Source organism: Balaenoptera borealis (assembly GCF_965194805.1).
Source record: "Balaenoptera borealis genome assembly, chromosome: 9".
NCBI lineage: Eukaryota > Metazoa > Chordata > Mammalia > Artiodactyla > Balaenopteridae > Balaenoptera > Balaenoptera borealis.
This window is the reverse complement of record NC_138873.1, coordinates 26,214,801-26,242,256: the sequence shown is the minus strand read 5'-3', so window position 1 is coordinate 26,242,256 and position 27,456 is coordinate 26,214,801. Positions and strand designations below refer to the sequence as shown.

Below are 27,456 nucleotides of genomic sequence, written 5' to 3'. Positions count from 1 at the left end.
GCACAGAATGGACAGAAGGCATGGGTGCCTTGTGTCCACTCCAACTAACCTTGCCCTACTTCAGCCAGCTAAGAAGAGCAGTACCAAACCAGTGACTTTGCAAACTCATATGAAGTACCTCACTATTATTACACACATATGGAAAGACAAAATGAAAAAAAACCAAAAAAACCCAAAAACCTGGCACAGATTTGGTACTCTCTTCCCCCACAGAGTTGACAAGCTGTTGCCTTTTTTCCAAAAAGCAACATTAGGACTCCGTGTCTTAAGGACAAGTTAAGATATACTTTTTTTTTTTCCTTTCTAATTCTCTATATTTCACTTTAGAGAATAAAAGAGAAAGGAAGGGAAAAATAGATTGTAATAAAGGAAGAAGGAAAAAAAACTTATCATGATGTTGATATAAAATACAGATAAGTCAGGGAAATGAAGGAGCATGTGTGATTTTTTTCTCAAGGAGGAGTTTTGCTATGTATTCGGGGATGGTCTATGTGAGCTGGGAAAGCGTGTGCAAATTGATTCAGTTTTTCTCTGGGCACTGGTTCAAATTTGTCTCCTTTCTGTCTCCAGGCAATGCTGATGGTGCAGTAAAGTTTTTATTATTCAGAGAGGACTCTGGCCACCTCTGACACTTCCAAAGTTAGTGATTCATTTCCTTGATTCTACCAGCTTGTCACTGCCAACACAGGGTCCCTCTGTACATGGCAGAGTATCCTGAGCCACAAATTTACTGCTGCTCCTTCCTTGTTTCATTTTAATAGCTGCCATTCATCAAATTGCCTTCTTCCTACATCTGCCACCCACTATACACCCTCATTTACACTCTGATCAACACACCAGATAATGTCAGTTTGATCAGAGATTCATATACCAGGGCAAACGTATACCAGGTGACTCATCTTTGGACTTTCTGGGATTTCAGGGTGAATTTGTTTACAAAGAGCATATGCATAACCCAGGATCCCTCTGAAATAAAATCCCGGATCAGTTGCACAATTCCCTGGACACTGATTATGGTTAAGCAGAAATAGACAAGAGTATAAGATTATGGTTCCAATCAAGGAGACCTCACCCCACATAAATATCTTTGCATGGTGATTGTGAATACAAAGACTTTAGCACAATGCCTGATAAATTAAGACCATCGAAAAGTTAATTTCTGCTACGTAGAGTGATCTCAAGGGCATCCTACCCTAATCTGAGATGGTAGGCATTTTAGAAGGATCCAAAGCTATGAAAGAGGAGAAACACAGAGGAAAGGGGAAGTTTGGTTTGTTTTTATCAGAACCTGTTTTGACTTAAAACAGGAAAAAGCCAAGCCTGACTGTCTTCCTCAATATTAAACCAGCTTAGAAAGCCACAAAATCTCATTTTTAAACACACTTTGGTGGGCCAAAGTACATAGCATGCTGTGTATCAATGGGATTCCATGCTCGTCAGATCATAGAGAATTTTTTGTGTACATAATTTATATATTTTTGTAGAGCAAAAAGAATTCAATTTTCATCAGGAGCTTTTCTTTAAATCATGGCCAAACTCTTCTGTCTTCTGTGTCTGATGTCAGGTCACCCTGTTTCATGATGGGGAGCGCTGGGGAAATAATGGATGACAGAAAGGAGAGGGGAACTGGTGGGTTTTGATCTGTGTATAATGCACAGGTAACTCATCTCTGCCTCCTCAGTACTTCCTTCTGGCCCCATGCATGTGGTGACAGGAGAACAAGTACAGGAGAAGGAATCAAATCTGAGTGATGACTCTTCCCTCCCCTCCCTTCCCTACTTATGCCCTGTGCCATGCTTGTCACCCTTTCCACCGGAGTTTTAAATAAAGGCTTCTATGGCTCTCAGGGCTGTGGGAGAAATCCCCTCCCCTCAGCCTTTGACAAAATGTCGTTCGGCAAATTATGATGAGAACACCATTATGGTGTGGAGTTTCTAGTAGAAAGTATTTTTCTGTTTTGTGTTTGAGAAAAATGTAGGTATTGTGTTAAGAAATTAAATAGTTCATACATTTTGAGCCCTTTTTAATAGATAGTATTTATTAAAATATTAGCATTTTATTCACTATATATTCAAATGAATCATTGAACATATAACAAATTGCATTTAAATATTTAAATTATATTCATGGGGAGAAGTACGTTTGGATCTTTTATTTACGTAAAGAGCACTCTGAATAATTGTGTTTTTGTTTTGTTTTTGAATTATCGTGTTTTTAAAAACCATTTAGAAGCATAAAATCCTAACGTTTCAGAGATTGGAAAGCTCTTAGGCATCCCTTAGTCTACTCTAAATTAATCAATAACTTAAGTGCCTCCTTCAGAAACAACCAACCAGATAGTGCTTGAGGGGTACACTGGGGAATTTTTCTATCATATCATGATACTCCTGACTTAACTCCGTGGATACATTGTACTGAATCATAAAATTTACATTTGGAATAATAGAGTCTAAAGGATCTTATCCAACATAAATACAATTTGCCAGCATTTTCACTGACATTCTAAAGCAACAGGATCCCAACTAACAATTACTTCTTCATATTGTACTTTTGTAACTGTCTGATCTACCTTATTACTAACTCTGGTGTTACCCTTTATTATCTAAATAAGTGCCTAAGTTTGACTCATAACAATGTCTCTGTCCTGGATCTGTTTTCATGCTCCCTCTGGCCATCCCTCAGTGACCAAAACATCTTCCTAAAGCAGTTCTTTGGCTAACAAAGAGAAGCTTCAGCACCAAGAAGAATACATTCCTGTCCAATTAGAAGCAAAAATTTCTGTGAATTCTCTTTGCTAGTTATAAATTCAATCATTCACTCATTCATTCATTTAAGAATTTTTTTCCTGGGACAAGTCCCAGGCGCTGGATTAAATGCTGTGAAGAATCAGAACTGAATGAGACACTGACCCCGGACTCATGGGGCCCACAGTCTGGTGAGGGCAAGATGTGCATGCCAGGTACTGTTAATACAGGGCAGAGGAAGCAATAAATAGAAATATAAGATAGGTGCTTTGGGGGAGTAGAGAGGAAGGAATCATATCTGGGAATCATAAGGAAAAGCTTTGTCTAAATATGCAAAATCCAAGCAGTCAAGACACTAAGGTGCTAGACTCTTCCAAGAACAAGTTAAATTCCCTGCAATGGGGAAGACACAGCCCAGCTGAAAACCAGCATCCGGGCATTCTGATCATAGGAATGTCAACAGTCATTGCCAGATCACCACCCAGAGTGGGGACAGAAGGTCAGAATTAGAAAGAATGGGTCAGAGAGAATCTACTCGGAGACCAAGCCAGCCATCCTTAAGCCATTAGAGAAATAGTCAAACTACACAGCTCTGAAAACACACATTCTCAGCTGCTCAAGCAGGCAGATCAGGCTGGGCTGACTCTGGGAGATCTAATCAGTCACAGGTACATTTTGTCCTTTTAGGTGTATTTTGGCCAAAGAATCAAACTGTCATTTCACACAGTTGAGGTTGAGGGGTGGCAACTTGCACTTTCTTTCTACTGGAGCTGACACAGCACCAGAGCCCGGGTGCTCTCATACCTCTGCACGTGCCTGGGAGATGCCCAGATTGCTATATTGCCTAAATCTCAAACCTCTCAGATAACTTTTTTGTGGCTCTGGGGACCAAGGCTAGGATGAGGCCAGTGAGGCATCTAGGATGCAAAATACAAGGAGGTACCCACTGTCAGGTGCTCACCCTGCCCTGGCACCTCTCTGAGGTGAGTGAGGGCTTCCCTAAACCCTGCCTCTCCCCCCAGAGTGGCTTTCAATTCCAGGAGGTGGAAGGGCTTCAACAATACTATGACGGGTAGACACTTAAACAAAGGGAAGTATGGAGCAATGAGAAGCCTGGTCAACATCCCAAGGATCTGCAGTTAAACATTCCATTGACAGAGTCCCAAAGGCAATGGTATTCCAAATGCCCAGTCAAAATAGGGTTTTTCTGATTTCTTTTTTTCAAAGGAAAGATTTGATTCATCTCTTAACTTACCTCTTTCCATGAACCCTCTTCATATCTCCCCAGTTGAAAATGCATTTCACAGCTCCTTTCCCCTCTGTTCATTGAAAACAGAAATTCAAAATACATGCCACTGAGAAAAAAAGTTTCCATGTAGGATATTTTTCAAATTCTGTTGTGGCTGAAGCCTTGGTGGTAACACCTGAGTCCTGCTAAGGAGTGCCAGCTCTCGTGTTCAAACGCTGTTTTAGGGTTAGTGCATATCTATTACAATGCCCTCTGGCCCCCTCTCCCTCAGTGAGACTTGAAATTGGCAATCATTTTTATAAACAGAGTGACAACCGCAAAATCATCAACAAATTAAATATAGAGTTTAACAACTACATAATCCAGAGAGAAAGCATAGACATTATTATTTTCAAAACCTATTCCATCTTCTTCTTCATTATCCAATTTGATTCAAATTCATTATTCTCCTTTTTTTGAGAAAAATGAAGCTAGTATTATCATAAATTTGTACCCATGTTTTCCTTTTTATTTTATTCTCTTTTTCTTGTAATATCTTTATTCACACTCAAAAAAAAAAAAGTCCTATTTGGGAAAGAGAAAAAAAAAATAAGGAGAAGAAATTGTTTATGAGGCTGGAGAGATTTTATTTACATAGCCCCATGACTTCAAAAGAAATTGGTAGATTTTTCTCAAAGGACAAGAAAAGAACTAAATATGTTGTGTTTCACAGAGTCACAAATACTTCGATATGCGAAGCTGAATTACAACAGACAGAGCACGCTCTTTCCTGAACACAGAGAGGTCAGATGCTCACACAAAACCTTCACAGCACCGCTGAGGGTGAGCCCTACTACACCAGGCCCCTTGTACCAGGCTCCCAGACAGAGGTCACTTTCCAGTGAACCTGAATGCAGCCCAGCCGACTCAGAGGTGAGGTCAAAGTGTCCAGCAGCACAGAAATGCAGGCCTTTCCCTCAGTGATTCATCCCTGTCAGCAATCAGGCAAACTGTCCCTGAGAGTCTGGCATAAATTACTTCCTCACTGTCAATTTTAATTTAAAGCCCATTTAGGGACTTCCTTGGCAGTCCAGTGGTTAAGACTTCGCCTTCCAATGCAGGGGGTGTGGGCTCGATCCCTGGTCGGGGAGTTAAGATCCCACATGTCCCGCAGCCAAAGAATCAAAACATAAAACAGAAGCAGTATTGTAACAAATTCAATAAAGACTTTAAAAAATGGTCCACATCAAAAAAAATCCTTAAAAAAAAAAGTAAAGCCCATTTAAAGACCATTGTAGTCTGATGCAAACTGGGACAAGAGAACCTGAAAGTGTTACAAATGTTTTAAACAATCTCACCCAAGTGGATAAAGGGAGATGTGCAGACCTAAGTCACTTTGGAAATGAGAGGAGTTGGTAAGACTAATAGCAAAAGGAACTGTATATGAGCACTTACTCTAGTGGATGAAGTTGTTTCTCATGGGGGTGCAGGTTCACAATTCTAATTCTACTCTACATGTATACTTGAATGGAATAATTAAGTATCTTCCATGCAGAAGAATTCCAAATAACTTATGTAAGTACTTTTCCCTGAAGAAGGGGGAGCATAAATCCCCACTCCTTAAGTGTGGGCTGTGCATAGTGACTTCTTTATAGGGTACAGTATGGAAAGTGGTGGGAGAAAAGAGTAACTTCAGAGGAGAAACCTGACAAACACTACTTCAGCCAGGTGATCAAGGTCAGCATCAATGGTCATGAATCATGTTGACACAATGCACCCTTGATATGATGTGATGAGAATGACACTTCACCTCTGTGACCTTTCTCCCCAAAAGTCTATCTTTGAGAAAAATATCAGACAAAAAAAGGGGTATCCTACAATATACCTGATCAGAACACCTCAAAAGTGTCAAGATTATCAACAACAAGGAAAGTCTGAGAAACTGTCCCAGCAAAGAGGGCCTAAAAAGACATGCCAACTAAAGTACTATGGTATCCTGGAACAGAAAAAAGAGATTATGTAAAAAGTAAGGAAATCTGAATAAACTATGGACTTCAGTTAATAATGTATCAATATCTATTCATTAATTATATCAAATATATCATACTAATATAACATATTAATAATAGAGGAAACTAGGTGTACAGGTATATGGGAACTCCTGGTACTATGTTAATTTTACTGTAACTCTAAAACTGTTCTAAAAATAAAGTTTATTTTAAAAAAAAAACAATCATTGTAGTCTGAATGCAACTGAAGAACAGCTAACTAATTTGTCACTTATGATTAATTCTGGCTGTTTTATATAGTTAAGAGCAAGGAGACAGAAGGGGTGATAAAATATTAGTTTATCCAACTCTAACATTAAGAGAAAGCCTCAAATATTTAGATAAATTTTTAGATTTCTGAGACTCTGGCATCCAATTCTGTACAATTTGTTAATAAAGTCTATCAATATCTGAGGCTATAAGCAAAAAATTGAGGCAATCATGAGTAAGCAGTAATAAAAGGAGCAGTAATTTTTAAAAGTAGCCACCATTTACAACATGTTATTTCACTGAATCCTCACAAAAATGTTGTGAGGTAGGGTTGATATTTTAATCCTATTTTGCAGATGAGAAAGCTGAGAATTGGAGGGATTACGAAACTTGCACATGAGTGAAATTCTAGCAAAGCTGGGATTTGAACCAGGAGATGTTCTGAATCCACGTTCATCCGTCTAATAACACTAGGCTGTTTAATCCAGATGATGGCTGAGTTTATTATGACCTGTAGGCTCGACTGTAATAAATAAAAATAATCTGTGTAGCAGACAAGTGGCTCCTGTGTGCTTGGAAGAGTAACCTTGTCTTAGAAGCACTGACCTCTTTGGGAGTATGAGATTAACAGATACAAACTACTATACATAAATTACATAACAGCAAGGATTTACTGTGTAGCACAGGGAACTATATTCAATATCTTGTATTGTAATGGATAATAATCTGAAAAAATATACATATATATAACTAAATCAGTTTGCTGTATACCCAAAACTAACAGTACTGTAAATCAAATCTCTTTCACTTTAACAAAATAAAACAAATGGTTGTTACCTTTGGTAGCAAGAAAGGGGTAAGGGGATAAGACAGAGTAGTCGCATGTAAGTAGACGTAAATGTGTTGGTAACGTTCTAATTTTTTTCCACCGGGCAGTAGTTTCATAGTTGTTTATCATATTAAATTTATAAATAAAGCCAAAAACAAAAAGATGGCCTGAGAAGAAAGGCGATTCTGTAGTCAATTGTGTGAGACTCCAGGTCAGCAGGAGAAAAAACTGATAGGTGAATAGGCCCGATTGTGCTGACCTCTATGCACTGCATCAACGCTAACCCCTCCTCACTCTTTGGGAACTGGTTCAGCCACAGAAGGTCCTGGCAGGGGACAGTGGGGACGAGGAGATTGTGTTTGGGCTGTGAATTGCCCCTGCCTGTCCCCTGCCGGCCTGAGCGTTGACAGTGATTGCCTCACTCCTGGTTAGACTACATTTTGTTTGCTTTGACTTCAGCTGCCCTGGCTCGCATCCTCTCTCTCTCCCCACTACCCCCTCAAATCCAGTCATCTCCTTGCACTTGCTGGTTTTAGAATGGTTACTTAACCTGGGTTTCCCTGAAAGAAGAGACTGCAATGCAGGCTTGAGTGCACATGATTTATTCGGGAACATTCCTCAGAGCACGGGAATGAGAGGCAGTGGGAGTGGAGAGGAAGTAAAAACCCAAACAAGGATGAGTTATTGAATTGGCCACCGCTCTCATCAAGTGGCACTCAGTCCCTCAATCTGCTGACGAATCTTCTGAAGTAAATCACAGAACATTCTGCTGGGGAAGAAATAAGGGAGTGGGCGTCAACTGGCTTCCATCCCCCCTGCTTCAAGGATGACGCACCAGCACCAACCCGCCCGTTTCCGTGTTGTGTGCGCCTGGATGCTGGGAACGGTCCCACAGGCAGTCCACGTCCGAGCGTCAGAGAAGCCGGGATAGGACTGGAGAGGCCTCGGGGACAGCGGAGATGCTGGTGGGAGGCGGAGTAGACTCGTCTCCACGGGGCGGGGAAGGTGGGAGGTGGGTTGTGAAGATGGTGACCTACTATGCTAGCTCTGGGGTTCTCGGTTACCCTCTTGTTTTTTTTTTTTGTTTGTTTCTTTACTTTTACTTAACCCTGCCACTCATCATATACAGTTCCTTCTTTAAAATCTCAATTGCCTCATTTGGGACGTCTGTTTCCTGTTACAAGGTTGCCTGCTTCACTGGTATCCTTTCACGCCTGCCTTCAGAGACTCTTCCCCTCCCTTCCTCACCATTCTCTCTCCCCAAAAAATGACACCTAATGGTTTTATGCCCCCCTCTTGTACTGGGTTGGAGAGCAGCCCCCCCAAATTTATGTCCTTCTTGAAAACTACAGAACGCGACCTTATTTGGAAACAGGGTTATTGCAGATAAAATTAAGATGAGGTCATACTGGAGTAGGGTGAGGCTTGGAGGGTGACTTGTATCCTTATAAGAAGAGACACAGGGAAAACAGCCTGTGAAGACGGAAGCAGAGACTGGAGAGATGTGTCTACAAGTCAAAGAAAAGGAAGAATTGCCAGCAGCCAACAGAAGCTAGGGGAAAGGCATAGCACAGATTCTTCTTCAGAACGCCCACAGAGAGCCACCCCTGCCAACACCTTGATCTCAGACTTACGCATTCCTCTAGAACTGTAAGAGAATCAGTTTCTGTTGTTTAAGGTAGCGGTCCCCAACCTTTTTGGCAACAGGGACCAGTTTCGTGGAAGACAGGTTTTCCACGGACTGGAGTGGGGGGATGGTTTCCAGATGATTCAAGCACATTACATTTACTGTGCATTTTATTTCTATTATTATTACACTGTAATATATAATGAAATAATTATACAACTCACCGTAATGCAGAATCAGTGGGAACCCTGAGCTTGTTTTCACTTGCCACTCACTGATAGAGTTTTTTTTTTTTTTTTTTTTTAAACATCTTTATTGAAGTATAATTGCCTTACAATAGTGTGTTAGCTTCTGCTTTATAACAAAGTGAATCAGTTATACATATACAATATGTTCCCATTTCTCTTCCCTCTTGCATCTCCCTCCCTCCCACCCTCCCCATCCCACCCCTCTAGGTGGTCACAAAGCACCGAGCTGATCTCCCTGTGCTATGCGGCTGCTTCCCACTAGCTATCTATTTTACATTTGGTAGTGTATATATGTCCATGACACTCTCTTACCCTGTCACATCTCACCCCACCCCCTCCCCATATCCTCAAGTCCATTCTCTAGTAGGTCTGTGTCTTTATTCCCGTCTTGCCACTAGGTTCTTCATGGCCTTTTTTTTTTTTTTTTTTTTTTTCCTTAGATTCCGTATATATGTGTTAGCATACTGTATTTGTTTTTCTCTTTCTGACTTACTTCACTCTGTATGACAGACTCTAACTCCATCCACCTCATTACAAATACCTCCATTTCATTTCTTTTTATGGCTGAGTAATATTCCATTGTATATATGTGCCACATCTTCTTTATCCATTCATCTGTCGATGGACATTTAGGTTGCTTCCAGGTCCTGGCTATTGTAAATAGAGCTGCAATGAACATTGTGGTACATGACACTTTTTGACCTATGGTTTTCTCAGGGTATATGCCCAGTAGTGGGATTGCTGGGTCGTATGGTAGTTCTATTTGTAGTTTTTTAAGGAACCTCCATACTGTTCTCCATAGTGGCTGTATCAATTTACATTCCCACCAACAGTGCAAGAGGGTTCCCTTTCCTCCACACCCTCACCAGCATTTATTGTTTCTAGATTTTTTGATGATGGCCATTCTGACCGGTGTGAGATGATATCTCATTGTAGTTTTGATTTGCATTTCTCTAATGATTAATGATGTTGAGCATTCTTTCATGTGTCTGTAGGCCATCTGTATATCTTCTTTGGAGAAATGTCTATTTAGGTCTTCTGCCCATTTTTGGATTGGGTTGTTCGTTTTTTTGTTATTGAGCTGCATGAGCTGCTTGTAAATCTTGGAGATTAATCCTTTGTCAGTTGCTTCATTTGCAAATATTTTCTCCCATTCTAAGGGTTGTCTTTTGGTCTTGTTTATGGTTTCCTTTGCTGTGCAAAAGCTTTTAAGTTTCATTAGGTCCCATTTGTTTATTTGTGTTCTTATTTCCATTTCTCTGGGAGCTGGGTCAAAAAGAATCTTGCTGTGTTGTATGTCATAGAGTGTTCTGCCTATGTTTTCCTCTAAGAGTTTGATAGTGTCTGGCCTTACACTTAGGTCTTTAATCCATTTGGAGTTTATTTTTGTGCATGGAGTCAGGGAGTGTTCTAATTTCATACTTTTACATGTACCTGTCCAATTTTCCCAGCACCACTTATTGAAGAGGCTGTCTTTTCTCCACTGTATATGCTTGCCTCCTTTATCAAAGATAAGGTGACCATATGTGTGTGGGTTTATCTCTGGGCTTTCTATCCTGTTCCATTGATCTATATTTCTGTTTTTGTGCCAGTACCAAACTGTCTTGATTACTGAAGCTTTGTAGTATAGTCTGAAGTCAGGGAGCCTGATTCCCCCAGCTCCATTTTTCGTTCTCAAGATTGCTTTGGCTATTCGGGGTCTTTTGTGTTTCCATACAAATTGTGAAATTTTTTGTTCTAGTTCTGTGAAAAATGCCAGTGGTAGTTTGATAGGGATTGCATTGAATCTGTAGATTGCTTTGGGTAGTAGAGTCATTTTCACAATGTTGATTCTTCCAATCCAGGAACATGGTATATCTCTCCATCTATTTGTATCATCTTTAATTTCTTTCATCAGTGTCTTATAATTTTCTGCATACAGGTCTTTTGTCTCCTTAGGTAGGTTTATTCCTAGATATTTTATTCTTTTTGTTGCAGTGGTAAACGGGAGTGTTTTCTTAATTTCACTTTCAGATTTTTCGTCATTAGTGTATAGAAATGCAAGCGATTTCTGTGCATTAATTTTGTATCCTGCTACTTTACCAAATTCATTGATTAGCTCTAGGAGTTTTCTGGTAGCCTCTTTAGGATTCTCTATGTATAGTATCATGTCATCTGCAAATAGTGACAGCTTTACTTCTTCTTTTCCGATTTGGATTCCTTTTATTTCTTTGTCTTCTCTGATTGCTGTGGCTAACACTTCCAAAACTATGTTGAATAATAGTGGTGAGAGTGGGCAACCTTGTCTTGTTCCTGATCTTAGTGGAAATGGTTTCAGTTTTTCACCATTGAGGACAATGTTGGCTGTGGGTTTGTCATATTTGGCCTTTATTATGTTGAAGAAAGTTCCCTCTATGCCTACTTTCTGCAGGGCTTTTATCATAAATGGGTGTTGAATTTTGTCGAAAGCTTTCTCTGCATCTATTGAGATGATCATATGGTTTTTCTCCTTCAATTTGTTAATATGGTGTATCACATTGATTGATTTGCGTATATTGAAGAATCCTTGCATTCCTGGGATAAACCCCACTTGATCATGGTGTATGATCCTTTTAATGTGCTGTTGGATTCTGTTTGCGAGTATTTTGTTGAGGATTTTTGCATCTATGTTCATCAGTGATATTGGCCTGTAGTTTTCTTTCTTTGTGACATCTTTGTCTGGTTTTGGTATCAGGGTGATGGTGGCCTCGTAGAATGAGTTTGGGAGTGTTCCTCCCTCTGCAATATTTTGGAAGAGTTTGAGAAGGATAGGTGTTAGCTCTTCTCTAAATGTTTGATAGAATTCAACTGTGAAGCCATCTGGTCCTGGGCTTTTGTTTGTTGGAAGGTTTTTAATCACAGTTTCAATTTCAGTGCTTGTGATTGGTCTGTTCATATTTTCTATTTCTTCCTGGTTCAGTCTCGGCAGTTTGTGCATTTCTAAGAATCTGTCCATTTCTTCCAGGTTGTCCATTTTATTGGCATAGAGTTGCTTGTAGTAATCTCTCATGATCTTTTGTATTTCTGCAGTGTCAGTGGTTATTTCTCCTTTTTCATTTCTAATTCTATTGATCTGAGTCTTCTCCCTTTTTCTCTTGATGAGTCTGGCTAATGGTTTATCAATTTTGTTTATCTTCTCAAAGAACCAGCCTTTAGTTTTATTGATTTTTGCTATTGTTTCCTTCATTTCTTTTTCATTTATTTCTGACCTGATCTTTATAATTTCTTTCCTTCTGCTGGCTTTGGGGTTTTTCTGTTCTTCTTTCTCTAATTGCTTTAGGTGCAAGGTTAGGTTGTTTATTCGAGATGTTTCCTGTTTCTTGAGGTAGGCTTGTATTGCTATAAACTTCCCTCTTAGCACTGCTTTTGCTGCGTCCCATAGGTTTTGAGTCGTCGTATCTCCATTGTCATTTATTTCTAGGTATTTTTTGATTTCCCCTTTGATTTCTTCAGTAATCACTTCATTATTAAGTAATGTATTGTGTAGCCTCCATGTGTTTGTATTTTTTACAGATCTTTTCCTGTAATTGATATCTAGTCTCATAGCGTTGTGGTCGGAAAAGATACTTGATACGATTTCAATTTTCTTAAATTTACCAAGGTTTGATTTGTGACCCAAGATATGATCTATCCTGGAGAATGTTCCATGAGCACTTGAGAAAAATGTGTATTCTGTTGTTTTTGGGTGGAATGTCCTATAAATATCAATTAAGTCCATCTTGTTTAATGTATCATTTAAAGCTTGTGTTTCCTTATTTATTTTCATTTTGGATGATCTGTCCATTGGTGAAAGTGGGGTGTTAAAGTCCCCTACTATGATTGTGTTGCTGTCGATTTCCCCTTTTATGGCTGTTAGTACTTGCCTTATGTATTGAGGTGCTCCTATGTTGGGTGCATAAATATTTACAATTGTTATACCTTCCTCTTGGATCGATCCCTTGATCATTATATAGTGTCCTTCTTTGTCTCTTGTAATAGTCTTTATTTTAAAGTCTATTTTGTCTGATATGAGAATTGCTACTCCAGCTTTCTTTTGATTTCCATTTGCATGGAATATCTTTTTCCAGCCCCTCACTTTCAGTCTGTATGTGTCTCTAGGTCTGAAGTGGGTCTCTTGTAGACAGCATATATATGGGTCTTGTTTTTGTATCCATTCAGCCAGCCTGTGTCTTTTGGTGGGAGCATTTAATCCATTTACATTCAAGGTAATTATCGATATGTATGTTCCTATTCCCATTTTCTTAAATGTTTTGGGTTTGTTATTGTAGGTGTTTTCCTTCTCTTGTGTTTCTTGCCTAGAGAAGTTCCTTTAGCATTTGTTGTAAAGCTGGTTTGGTAGTGCTGAACTCTCTCAGCTTTTGCTTGTCTGTAAAGGTTTTAATTTCTCCATCACATTTGAATGAGATCCTTGCTGGGTAGAGTAATCTTGGTTGTAGGTTCTTCTCCTTCATCACTTTAAGTATATCCTGCCACTCCCTTCTGGCTTGCAGAGTTTCTGCTGAAAGATCAGATGTTAACCTTATGGGGATTCCCTTGTGTGTTATTTGTTTTTTTTCCCTTGCTGCCTTTAATATGTTTTCCTTATATTTAATTTTTGACAGTTTGATTAATATGTGTCTTGGCGTGTTTCTCCTTGGGTTTATCCTGTATGGGACTCTCTGTGCTTCCAGGACTTGATTAACTATTTCCTTTCCCATATTAGGGAAGTTTTCAACTATAATCTCTTCAAATATTTTCTCAGTCCCTTTCTTTTTCTCTTCTTCTCCTGGGACCCCTATAATTCGAATGTTGGTGCGTTTAATGTTGTCCCAGAGGTCTCTGAGACTGTCCTCAGTTCTTTTCATTCTTTTTTCTTTATCCTGCTCTGCAGTAGTTATTTCCACCATTTTATCTTCCAGGTCACTTATCCTTTCTTCTGCCTCAGTTATTCTGCTATTGATCCCATCTAGAGTATTTTTAATTTCATTTATTGTGTTTTTCATCATTGTTTGATTCCTCTTTAGTTCTTCTACGTCCTTGTTAAATGCTTCTTGCATTTTGTCTATTCTATTTCCAAGATTTTGGATCATCCTTACTATCATTATTCTGAATTCTTTTTCAGGTAGACTACCTATTTCCTCTTCATTTGTTAAGTCTAGTGTGTTTTGACCCTGCTCCTTCATCTGCTGTGTGTTTTTCTGTCGTCTCATTTTGCTTATCTTACTGTGTTTGGGGTCTCCTTATCACAGGTTGCAGGTTTGTAGTTCCCGTTGTTTTTGGTATCTGTCCCCAGTGGCTAAGGTTGGTTCAGTGGGTTGTGTAGGCTTCCTGGTGGAGGGAACTAGTGCCTGAGCTCTGGTGGATGAGGCTGGATCTTGTCTTTCTGGTGGGCACGTCCACGTCTGGTGGTGTATTTTGGGGTGTCTGTGGCCTTATTATGATTTTAGGCAGCCTCTCTGCTAATGGATGAGGCTGTGTTCCTGTCTTGCTAGTTGTTTGGCAAAGGGTGTTCAGCGCTGTAGCTTGCTGGTCATTGAGTGATGCTGGGTCTTGATGTTGAGATGGAGATCTCTGAGAGATTTTTGCCGTTTGGTATTACGTGGAGCTGGGAGGTCTCTTGTGGACCAGTGTCCTGAAGTTGGCTCTCCCACCTCCGAGGTACGGCCCTGATGCCTGGCTGAAGCACCAAGAGCCTTTCGTCCACACGGCTCAGAGTAAAAGGGAGAAAAAATAGAAAGAAAGGAAGGAAGGAAGGAAGGAAAGAAAGAAAGAAAGAAAGAAAGAAAGAAAGAAAGAAAGAAAGAAAAGAAAGAAAGAAGCTATAATATAGTGAAGTAAAATAAAGCTATTGTAAAGCAAAGCTATACAGACAAAATCTCCCCCAGAAGCATATACATATACACTCACAAAAAAAAAAGGAAAAGGGGAAAAATTAATATATCCTGCTCCCAAAGTCCACCTCCTGAATTTGGGATGATTCGTTGTCTATTCAGGTATTCAACAGATGCAGGCACATCAAGTTGTTTGTGGAGTTTTAATCCGCTTCTTCTGAGGCTGCTGGGACAGATTTCCCCTCCTCTTCTCTGTTCGCACAGCTCCTGGGGATCAGCTTTGGATTTGGACCCGCCTCTGCGTGTAGGTCGCCTGAGGGCGTCTGTTCCCCGCCCAGACAGGACGGGGTTAAAGGAGCAGCTGCTTCGGGGACTCTGGCTCACCCAGGCCGCGGGGAGGGAGGGGTACAGAGGAGGCGGGGCGAGCCTGCAGCGTCAGAGGCCGGCGTGACGTTGCAGCAGCCTGAGGCGCGCAGTGCGTTCTCCCGGGGGATGTTGTCCCTGGATCACGGGACCCTGGCAGTGGCGGGCTGCACGGGCTCCCGGGAGGGGCGGTGTGGAGAGTGACCTGTGCTCGCACACAGGCTTCTTGGAGGTGGCAGCAGCAGCCCCAGCGTCTCACGCCCGTCTCTGGGGTCCGCGCTGATCGCCGCGGCTCGCGCCAGTTTCTGGAGTTCGTTTAGGCGGCGCTCTGAATCCCCTCTCCTTGCGCGCCGCGAAACAAAGAGGCAAGAAAAAGTCTCTTGCCTCTTCGGCAGCTGCAGACTTTTTCCCGGTCTCCCTCCCAGCCAGCTGTGTTGCGCTAACCCCTTCAGGCTGTGTTCATGCTGCCAACCCCAGTCCTCTCCCTGCGATCCGACCGAAGCCCGAGCCTCCGCTCCCAGCCCCGCCCGCCCCGGCGGGGGAGCAGACAAGCCTCTCGGGCTGGTGAGCGCTGCTCGGCGCCGAGCCTCTGTGCGGGAGTCTCTCCGTTTTTCCCTCTGCGCCCCTGTTGCTATGGGATCCGCGCTGTTAGCTGCGGCTCGCGCCCGTCTCTGAAGTTCGTTTAGGCGGCGCTCTGAATCCCCTCTCCTCGCGCACCAGGAAACAGGGAAGAAAAAGTCTCTTGCCTCTTCGGCAGCTGCAGACTTTTTCCTGGACTCCCTCCCGGCTAGCTGTGGTGCACTAACCCCTTCAGGCTGTGTTCACACCGCCAACCCCAGTCCTCTCCCTGCGACTGAAGCCCGAGCCTCAGCTCCCAGCCCCGCCCGCCCCGGCGGCTGAGCAGACAAGCCTCTCGGGCTGGTGAGTGCTGGTCAGCGCCGAGCCTCCGTGCGGGAAGTGCGGGAATCTCTCCGCTTTGCCCTCCGCACCCCTGTGGCTGCGCTCTCCTCCGTGGCTCCGAAGCTTCCCCCCTCTGCCACCCGCAGTCTCTGCCCGCGAAGGGGCTCCTAGTGCGTGGAAATCTTTCCTCCTTCACAGCTCCCTCCCACTGGTGCAGGTGCCGTCCCTATTCTTTTGTCTCTGTTATTTCTTTTTTCTTTTGCCCTACCCAAGTACGGGGGGAGTTTCTTGCCTTTTGGGAGGTCTGACGTTTTCTGCCAGCGTTCAGTGGGAGTTCTGTAGGAGCAGTTCCACGTGTAGATGTATTTCTACTGTATCTGTGGGAAGGAAGGTGATCTCCGCGTCTTACTCTTCCGCCATCTTCTCCTCACTGATAGAGTTTTGATATGAGTCTGCAAGCAATTGATTTATTATGGTCTCTGTGCAGTCAAACCTCTCTGCTAATGATAATCTGTATTTGCAGCCACTGCGCAGAGCTAGCATCACCGCCTCAGCTCCACCTCAGATCATCAGGCATCAGATTCCCATAAGGAACGGGCAACCTAGATCCCTCGCATGCGCAGCTCACAGTAGAGTTCGAGCTCCTATGGGAATCTAATGCCGCCGCTGATCTGACAGGAGGCGGAGCTCAGGTGGTAATGCGAGCCATGGGGAGTGGCTGTAAATACAGATGAAGCTTCGCTGGCTCGCCCGCCGCTCACCTCCTGCTGTGCGGCCCGGTTCTTAATAGGCCACGGACCTGTACCAGTCCACAGCCCAAGGGTTGGGACCCCTTGTTTAAGGTCACCCAGTTTGTGGTAATTTGTTAGGAGAACCCTAGGAAACGAACACATCTCCCCATGAAGACTCTCCTTCAAGTTTCCACAGAAATCTGTCTACAAGGACTTGTGTTCCATTTTTCTCACAACCCATCAAAACTTATCTGTCCTGGGTTTATCCTTTGAGGTCACAGCCTTTACCAGCTGAAAGGAGGTGAGGAGACCAAGTGTCTCTGCCAGTGCTTTAATAATTAGCTACCGTGGTGCCTGGCCACACAGCACATCTCCTCCGGTTGAACACTCCTGTCTGCTCAAGGAAGTGCTTTGAGAACCCTTAATGTTCAATTAGTGAAGAGGGATTTGGGCCACTCCTCAGACCATACCCCACAGGACACCAGCTGCCCATGCTCTACCAGCTTTAGTGAGAAGCTCAATTGGTGTGGAGACATTCTAAACATCCCAGTGCCTGCTTACCTATTAATTATCCCAACAAAAACCACACAGGAACCAGGACGGCAGCAGCTCAGGCCACTGAAGAATAAACTTGAGGATCAGCCGGGTTGGGAAACAGACAGCACAGTAGGTTGTAACCATTTTCCCAGAAGCACAAATCACCCCTTGATATGCACTTGCTGATCAGCACCCCCTTGTCCTTCTCCTTCACCCTTCCTTGAACCCCATTTTGACACATCATTCACTCTACCAGAAGAAGAAAAGCTCAAGAGGAAGAATATAGAGCTAGCTTTTCTTGGGTTTGTTGCTTAGATGTAGTTCTTTAGATGTATCAGGCTAAAATGCGTCTTTGCACGCCATGGGTTTGGTTTGTTTTTGCTTTGCTTTTGTTTGTTAGTGTTTGCATATGGCAAAGAGTGGAGAGTTAAGCCTCCACACCTCTCTGCTGTTCTGCCAGCATTAAGCGTGGACTTTGGTCCAGCGCCAGCTCCTCCACTAATTGTTGACCTGGAGCAAGAGAAAGAGCCTGCTGGAGCTTCAGTCTTCTCCCCCATGACCTGGGGAGAAATGCCTCCTCAGAGCATGGCTGTGAGGTTTGAACAAGTGACTGTGCTTACAGCATCCTGCAGAGTGGCAGGTGTTTGGTAAGAGTGAGTGAATCTCTTCTCAGAGCTATTCCTCCATTAGGTTCCATTTTAAGCCACACTTTCTGTGATCACTTTGACTCTACTTATTTATACTTACTTAATTTTTTGTGTCTGTCTCATCTCCCCAACTTCATTGTACATTCAAGGCCAAAATTTTACTGTCATCATTGTTAAAAAATTAATAAACTTCATGAGCCATCCTGTGTGTCAGACAGCATCTTGAAGCACTTCACTTACATAGTCCCAACAATGACCCACTGAGATAGGATATTAACCCCATTTTAGGAGCCTAAAAAGTGAGGCTTACTGCAGACAACTAGTGAGGGTTGGGGACCACAGTTTACATGGAAGTCTGTCTCAATTCTAGCATCTGCTCTCTTAAACACAGTGCTTCTCTCGCACTGCCAGGCACACAGTAGGAACTAACTAGTAATCTTTGAAAATTGTAAGTAGATCTGATCTATAAGATACCATACAAGACACAAATATGCCTACTAAGGCATATCAAAGACTTGTATCAAAATCAAATAAAATTATTTCATGATTACTCAAAAATATATTTTTCTCTTCCGTTTTGCTACTAAACCCTCTCCAATTCAGCTAATACCCACTACTCTACCCAAACTGCACTTATCAGAATCACTCAGGACCTCCATGTGACTAAATTCAGGGTCACTGCTCACTCCGTTCTCTTCCTTCTTGATGTCTCTGTAGCACTGGTCACAGTAGATTAACCCTTCCTTGAAATACTTTCCAGAACCACGGTATGAGAAGCCAAGTCTCCTCTGATCTCACCAGATGGTTCTTTTGCTGGCTCCTCCTCTCCTCCGTCTGTGAAGTTATTGCCCCTGGACTCAGCCATGGCCTCTCCCATATCTACCCATTGGATCATCTCATCCAGCATCATGGTTTTAAATACCATGCAGTCACTTCTGCTATCACATGACATAGCATTCCTAAAAATCACTGTGCCCTGCAAAATCACACAGTGACAACCTCAGGGCTTATATGAAAAATGTGATTGGGACATTACACTCAGAAATGTCAACAGTGACATGTAAAGAAAAAGAGATAGAACCTTATAAAAACAGTAGCCTTGTTTCACACATGTTGGATGGATAAGAAATGCAAAAACACTAAAACTAATATGTTACTTTGGCAAAGACCAGAAGGGTTGTAGCTTGCGAGCTAGTGTAAAGTGGTGGAAGGAGAGTGGTCTGAAATTGGTCAGGGGAGTTGTAACAACAGATGGGTACGGCTCATAACACCTGCTGAACATAGGTAGATGTTTGAGGTGTGCGCTTGTGAGTATTTTCAGTTTTCCTATACAGCTAGGTTCAGCTGGGTGCGGTTGGATGCATTCATTTAGTGTTTCTTCCAGAATAAATCACATATAAGCAAATGTGAAATTCACATTATGTTTAAATTGTTCCCTAATGTATCAACCTGTGTTAGGTCTGCAGAAATGTTATATCTCAATAAGGTCACATTCACAGGTCTTTGGGGTTAGGACTTCAACATATGCTTCTGAGGAACACAATTCAATCCATAACACAAAGTTTGCTCCAGATTTTCTGGAAGTCTCACCTAATGTCTCACCAGGATTGTTTTTTAAACTTTTATGGACAGCTACCCACAGTAAATAATATATTCTGCATTATGCCCTAGCACACGCGTGTGCGTGCACGCACACACACACAACTGAAACAAAAGCTCCACAAAACTCACTTTGTGTGGTTCAATCTGATATCCTCTATTCTACTTTATTTCATTAGAAAGAAAAGATGCTAGTCATGACCCACTAATTAATTTTATGACCCACTTATGAGTTGTGACCCACATTTTGAAAAGCACCATTCTAGAATGAGAACAAAAGCTCCTGTTCTTATAATTCAGTTAGGTTCTAAGACATTGTTCCTAAGTCTAAATGTAAGTAGAAAGCATGTGAGCATCGTTGATTGCATTGCAAGGGACCTTTATCAATTTGTTTTATGATAAATTTTTACTCTCGAGAATCCTTTTCACTGTTCTAAGATTCCTTCCATTTGCATTTGCATTTGCAGAAGATTTTGTTCCCACTTTCAATTTGTTGTGTTTTCTCACATTTTGGTCACTTTGTAACCTTAGAACTCTTCTTATCCTCTGCTCCATCCCTTCTCAGATTTGATCAGGTTATTAGTGCTTATGAGGGCCTCATACCAGACGAACACAGGAATGCACAGAAAGCTAGGGCCTGATGGCAGAGACTAAATGACCACTTGACTTTCACCATCTGTCATGCAGATTTGAAAGCAAAAGTCTGTACCCTCAGCCTCCACGTGATCTTGTGGTCTTTGGTGGGTTTGCCCTCACTCTTCTTGCAGACCCTTTGCCCAGAGGGCTGGCATTAAGAATCTTGAACATTGCTGGTGGGTGGCAGGTACCAGCTCCTGGCCCCAGCGCTGCTCCTCACTTTGGCCCCAGAGGGCACATTACGCCAGCCAAGGCCCTGAGGCCACTCTGCTTAAATGAGGAAAACTCCTCCATCTCACCCCTGCCCCCAACTCACTGGATAATCCCAAAGAAATACAGCTCTGAGCTCCCAATGGCTCAGGTATTTTGAGGGAAATCAACAGCCTATTCATGCTAATTTTGCAGAGGAGATATTGTAGGCCAGCAAGCTTAAATAATATGCCCCTGTCACATCACAAATTGACTGTAAATTGAAACCCAAACTCTCATTCCTGGTTTTCCTGGGCGTTTTCCCATAAGCTCTAATGGGTCTTTATCTTTTCACAGTATTGTCAAGGGTAGGACCTATATGTCTTCAAATAAACCAGGAAAAGTAAAATCTACTCAATTCTTGTGGTTCTCTGAAGACACTCGAGTGCTAAATTTATCGTAAATATTGACCAAGCTGTGATTTGATCTTTCTTTTCTCATAATTCTCTTAGCGTTTCTCCAAGCAGCCCCCTTCCACCCTGCACAATCCCCTCCACCACCATAGCTTACATCTCAAGTTCGAAATGACGAATCTGAGCTTAGATCTCTCTGACGGAGCCACAGAACCGCAATTTTCCTTCAAGTCTAAAATACTCACTTTTCATACTTTATATCTTTCTGAAATTAGGCTGTGTAAGAATCGGTTTGTCTACTTAATGTGGTTTGCTTTATTTCCTCCACAAAAAAGAAAAATGTTGTATTTAAATTGATGGTGTTTTCTAAAATCTGTGCCATCTTAAAATTAAACATATATATGAATATCTCTGAAGTGTCTGTACTACAAATGGAGCTGAAATACCTGAAATAACAAAACTTTTTTATAAGTTTCTAACATTCCAAGAATTACATTGGTAACACTTCTCATAATTTAACTACCATGTTTTAGATGGGATTGTAGACCTTTATGATTAAAACTTCCGTCAAGATTAGTTGGCCACTGAACCTCTCTCTCTTACCTTCTCTCTGCTTTTTCTTCCTGGTTCTCACTTCCACATTGCACATTCCATGTAATTCTACATAAGGTTTGCTGACCACTCAGCCTTCTGGCCCATGGTAGTGTCTTCAGGGGTCAGAAGGTGGGCATATCCCTCTATTCAGGTTGCAGCCAATGCTTCATGGAAACTCGCTGCTCTTGGGGGAACAGGAGAAGTTAAGGGGGTTCCCTATAATTTGCCCCCCTGAGTGTGCTATTCAATTCTTTTGGAAATCCCCTCTGAGCAAAGTATTTTAGCTTCAAACACAAAGGTTTTTGCTTCAGCATTGGTACAAAACCTTGACATTTCAGAACTGAAAGGAACCTCACCAGGACAAAACAATGGTGAGAAAATAAGTAAACCAGGTCCAGTGTAAACAGAGGTAGAAAAATATTTTCTATTATAGAAATAAGGCTATTAAGGGCAAGCAGGGATGAAGGCTAAACATAAAAAATAGGAGATTTTTTAGAGAGAAAAATACTTGGCAAGGTTTCCTCGGCCAGCTTACATTGGACAACAATTTATTTCTGGTCTGTGAAGTTATTGGTTTGACTCAAGAGGGGGATTTTCCATTAATAAGTTTAAAAATTATCAAATAATAGCATAAATTCATTATCCATTAAAATATTATCTGTGTGTATTCCTGCTGTTGTCCTGCTATATGGTTTCTGTGGGATATGGCATTCATGGTTAGACTAGGTAACTTATTAAACTGTTATTTTATTTGTTCAACTGTAAGTAACAGAGAACCTAAGTACAGTGGCTAGAACAAATACGAGTTTACTTATTTTTACATAACAGGAAGTTGCTAAGGTGGTTGCTAGAGTTGTTTCAGTAACTTAACAATGGCAGGGTCAGTGTCTCTATGATTCCCTAGCCTGGTCTTTTCCTCATGATTACAGGATGACTGCTGAAGTTCCAACTATCAGGTCTGTATCCAAAAAAAAAAAAAAAAAAAGGAAAAAGAAAAGGACATATGTCCTTTTTAATGATGCAAGCAAAGTTTCCCCAAAATTCCCAACAGATTTTATTTATATCTCATTGGCCAAGAACTGTATTACTTGGCCATTCCAAGAAAGCACGAACTTTTTGAGCAGAAGCAACAAAAGGAGAAAAGAGTTAGAAATGGATAATGGATCAACCAACTCATAATGTCTGACAGAGTTTTTGCCTGGATATTTCTGATACATGATAATATGTAAACAATCCTGGAAATAAATAGCTTCGATAGTTCTGAGTCACCTGAAAATTCCAATGTCACCTAGTCTTTTGTTTTCACTGCAGATGAGAAATCAAATGCAATCTTAAAAGTGTCAGGGGTAGATGGAATAATGGACCCTCAGTTCTGTCCACATCCTAATCCCCAAAACTTGTGATCTTGAAACAAAGAGATGGGAAGGTTATCATGGATTATTTGGGTGGGCCCAATGTAATTACAAGGTTCCTTGGAAGAGGGAAGGGAGATTTGAAGATGCTACACTCCTGACTTTGAAGATGGAGGGAGGGGGCATGCACCAAGGAATGCCTCTAGAAGCTAGAAAAGACAAGGAGATGGATACTCCCCTGAGCCTCCCAGAGGAAAGCAGCCCTGTGCTCTTTTCAGCCACTATATTTGTGGTAATTTGTTACAGCAGCAGTAGGAAACTAATACAATAACCTAGATCAAATCAGCATGAAAGCTTCAAATTGCTCTTGAAAAGTGAAAACTAATGTCTTATATGAATATGGCTACAAGCCTCAGAATTATCTCCTATAAACATGCAAAATTGTGGCAAAATCTTATTGCTAACACTCACTGAATTGCTAACACACATTGAATATTTACTATGTGTCTGGAAGCAGTTGGTTGCTACATCTGTGGCTGGGAGCCCATGAGACCATGGGGGACACAAAAGGTCACTTAGGGGACTCTCCTCACTCTTTTCACCAACACTAGGAAAAACTTGACCAAGGACCAGAACTGTAGCTGAACCACCTGGTGACATCTTGAACTGTGCAGAAGCCCTTTGTGTTTGTCCTGCACTCTGTGAGTAGCCCGAGGTTGAATTAACAGAGGAACTATATGTCTGTTTAAGGCAATCTAAATAACTTATTAATAATTTTAGAGAAAAATGCCACTGCTATAACACAAAAGTATTCTATTCTCCTAAAAGTGATGTTTGAATCTTGACAAGGTTAAAGTAAAAAGCACACAGCAGCCCTCGCTTTGCATGGTTCTGATACAAATGTGTTTCAGTTAACTGGGCACATGCAAAACAAGGATTGCCTGTAATAAGTTCTCAAAGGAGCAAAAGGGAAATAGTCCAGAAAATTACTCTGCAAGGATTCAGATATTAAAAATGTATCAGATGCTACTGCCTTGGAATTTATATCAAAGGTAATTATTACAATAGTACGCTGAAAATTCTGAAAAGATGCATAAAAAGAAAAGCATTTCTTTAAAACTTACTGATATTTACAAAGAAAGCTTCAAAACCTTTCATTTATTATGAACTTATTTGATGTTTAGTGAAAGATATTCCAAAACATAAGGGAAATGTAAGTTTAAAAAAAAGTGGTTGATACAATTATGGATAAGAATAGCTCAAGAATACCGAAAACTTAAAGGTATGACATGTGCAAACACCAGCACCAAAGTGAAGGTCTAAGAGCGGGCAATTTTGATATTATCAGAGCGAACATGATCTCAAAGGGACATTTAATTCCATTGTTTAGCCTGCCTTGCTGTACTTTGTTTTTGGAAAAAAGAAACAAAACAAAAATAGCTCTTTTCAAATACTTCCTTTTTTCTGTGTTTAACCTGGATTTGGGACCAGTCTAAAATTTTGTGGAGCCATGTCAAAAGAGGCCCTACAAAAACTGCTACTGCGTCCCTGAGGGAAGGATCATCAAGCTGATCTTGGGATCCTGACAGGGGAAAAGAAAGTCTGTCTCACCCTCAGGGAACAGAAGGAGATATACAGCCAAGGAAATGACATGACATGTTGGGGTTCAAAGAGTAAATCTGATTTTCTGTCAGATGGGCAGTTTCCATGACTTAGGGATGATTATTTGAGATCTTTGTACTTTAGACTCTTTTTACATCATTATCCTTTGTCCTAAAGGATGACAGTGCTGGCTGTTACTTCCTGTGTACGTAAGGGTGTCTGAAAGGAATGAGGCATAGCCGGCCACCTCATTCCCGTTTCCTCCAGTTTCCATGTCCCAGTCAGGCTGTGACCATAGCTTCCAGGACCCGCTGCTATTTCTGGTGATGCCTCAGACCTGGTACAATGGGAAGATTCGAGTTCAAACAGGAAGTTTTCCACTTGACAGTCTTCTTTGTCATTTCCAACTCTTGTCACCTGCATTGGGTGACTTCTGGCTGTGCTTCATAGGTGATGGAAGGATCTCTCCTGTCCATTTTTAGAATATTCCAGTGGCAACTTTTTTTTTTAATATACATAATTCAGCACAAGAATTTTAGGTGCATGATTGAAAGGATTAATAGGCTCTAAACAGAACAAAACAAATTGGGAATGATTACCACGCAACCACTAACACTGCCTAACAGTGTCTCTGTGTGCCTGTTAAAACCGTTCCTACCTCATTCTTTCTGTCAGCCTTCAACATAGTCACGGGTTTGTGGGGATACCTGTATACTGCCCTGATGACATCCTCCTGCAGAGTGACAAGGAACAGGTTTTGCATGTCCCAGTTAACAGACCTTAATATTTTGGGAGGGTATCATCTTCAACTATGACTCTGATCTCTTACAGGTAATTCACCTGCTCTACCGAAAATCATTTGCTGAGCTTGGTTTGGTGTTCTCACGAATAGACACTGCAAAAGTAAATTGATTTGCTGCCAGTAAAGTTGAAAAATTGATCGCAATTTGGAGGTCCATTTGTAAAGGGTTCTCATCACATTTTTTTTGTCCCAGCTTTAGTGAGACATAATTGACAGATAACATGTAAGTTTAAGGTATACAACGGGATGATTTGATACAGGTATGTACTGCAAAATGATTACCACGATAAGGTTAGTTAACACATCCAACACCTCACGTGATTATAATTTTTTGTGTGTGGTGAAAACATTTAACATCTCTCTTAGTAAATTTCAGGTATGTAATACAGTATTGTTAACTATAGTCACCACACTGAATATTAGATCCCCAGAACTTATTCATCTTAAAACTGGAAGTTTGTCCCTTTGACCAGCATCCTCCCATTTCCTCCACCCCCCAGGTCCCTGGGAACCACCATTCTATTGTGGTTGTGTGTACTTTCTATTTCTATGAGTTTGTCAGCATACATTTTTCTGTGATCCGCCTCTTGAGAGTCACATAATAGACTGAATTTCCACATACTTTTGCCAGCCTCTTCCTATCTCACCATAAGCCTGGGATATGAGATTGAGGAGGATACAGCTCAAATCAAGCCCTTGGTACATGTAGAATGTTCCCTTTAACAAATACCAGTTAGAATCCTATTGTGTACAATTCAGAAGGACATATTTCTTTTACTTGCTTGTTTCAGATAAGATAAAAGGGAAGTACTATTGATCACTGGCTCTAAGTTTGGCAGGAGGGCTATTATGCCACTTGTGCTTTCCTGGGAACAGAAGCAACACTCCGACAGCTTTCCTCCCATCCTGCCTTTGCTGTTCCCTGTGGTGGGACTCCAAGGAAAGACCTGCCTGAATTCACTGGTGATAATAGTGCTTGGAGAGAAATTTTCTAAGATAATAAAGCTAAGCCGTATTAAACACTTAGGCAGCAATGTTCTAAGCTCTTTACACATGTTAATTCATTGCATCCTCACAACTCCATGAGCAAGTACTATTATTATCTCCTATAAAGTTGCAGAAGAGGCAGAGAGAGGTGGGATCACCTGCCAACAGAGTAAAGAGGAACCAGGATCAGAAGGGATGATTCCCAGGAGCTGGTCCCGACACCTGATGTAGGATGGGTACTTAGAGAACAGAGAACAGTACAGTTGTGGACCCTGGAAGTGATCTCCATTTATCAGAGAAAGGACAATATTTGAAGAAAGACCCAAGGATATTGAGTTTAGCAAAGAGAGTTGACTGCAGTGATGGAGAGACTGTGAGATAGCAATCCTCTTATCCATAAGATGGGGCTATGGGTACCACGGAGCTTTTCAGCAGAGAGCAGGACCCAACTGCCACATCAAGACCCAGTTTCTGGGGATGGAATGTGAAAGCCCAACATGGACTCTGGTACTGAAACCAGCCTGGGTTATTAAGATTCTGACTCTAAATAATTCCAGCTTGTGGGGTTTTTCCCCACACCACCAAGCAATTCTCCGACACCAGTTGGGTGTCCTACAATTCAACTCCATTCTGACACTACCTGCCTGGAGATAACAACAGATCCCCCAAGGTTAAGGGCTCAGTCCTACAAGACTCGCCCTCCCTCACCAAACAATACTTCAGATGCCAATTGCAAGTCTGGTTTGTCACTTGTGCCTCTGCCTGAATTGCTGTAGATTGGAGACTCCTCTGACCCCTCCTTGAGTTCAACTAATTTACTCAAGCAGTTCACAGGACTCAAAGAAACATCTTACTTACTGGATTACCAGCTGATTATAGAAGGATATAGCTCAGGAATAACCAGATGGAAGAGATGCACAGGGTGAGGTATGAGTAAAGGTCGGGGAGCTTCCATGCCTTCCCCAGGCACACGAGTCTCCCCAGATCCCTACACCATCAGGGAAGCTCTCTGAACCCTATCCTTTTAGGTTTTCTGGAGGCTTCATTACATAGGCATGATTGATTAACTCATTGGCCATTGGTGATTGAACTCAATTTCTAGCCCCTCTCCCCTCTCCCCTCTCCAGAGGTCAGGGGGGTGGGACTGAGTGTTCCAAGCCTCTAATCACGTGGTTGATTTTCCCCACAACCAGCTCCCATCCTTAGGTGTTTTCCAAAAGTCAGCTTATTAACTTAACAAAAGATAACCTTTACCTCCTTCATCACTTAGGAAATTCCAAGGATTTTAGGAGATCTGTGCCAGAAACAGGATCAAAGACCAAATATATATATTTCTTCTTAG

The 27,456-nt window shown here is 41.6% G+C and overlaps 1 long non-coding RNA gene across 1 annotated transcript in view; it reads right to left on the bottom strand.

Annotated features, from left to right (window-relative positions):
• Positions 1-331: 331 nt before the first annotated feature.
• LOC309635028 overlaps positions 332-27,456 on the bottom strand; it is a 53,039-nt gene continuing 25,914 nt past the window's right edge. The window contains exon 2 of the long non-coding RNA XR_014248590.1: positions 332-9,104. This is a non-coding gene — a long non-coding RNA (uncharacterized lncRNA). The remainder of the gene's footprint in view (positions 9,105-27,456) is intronic.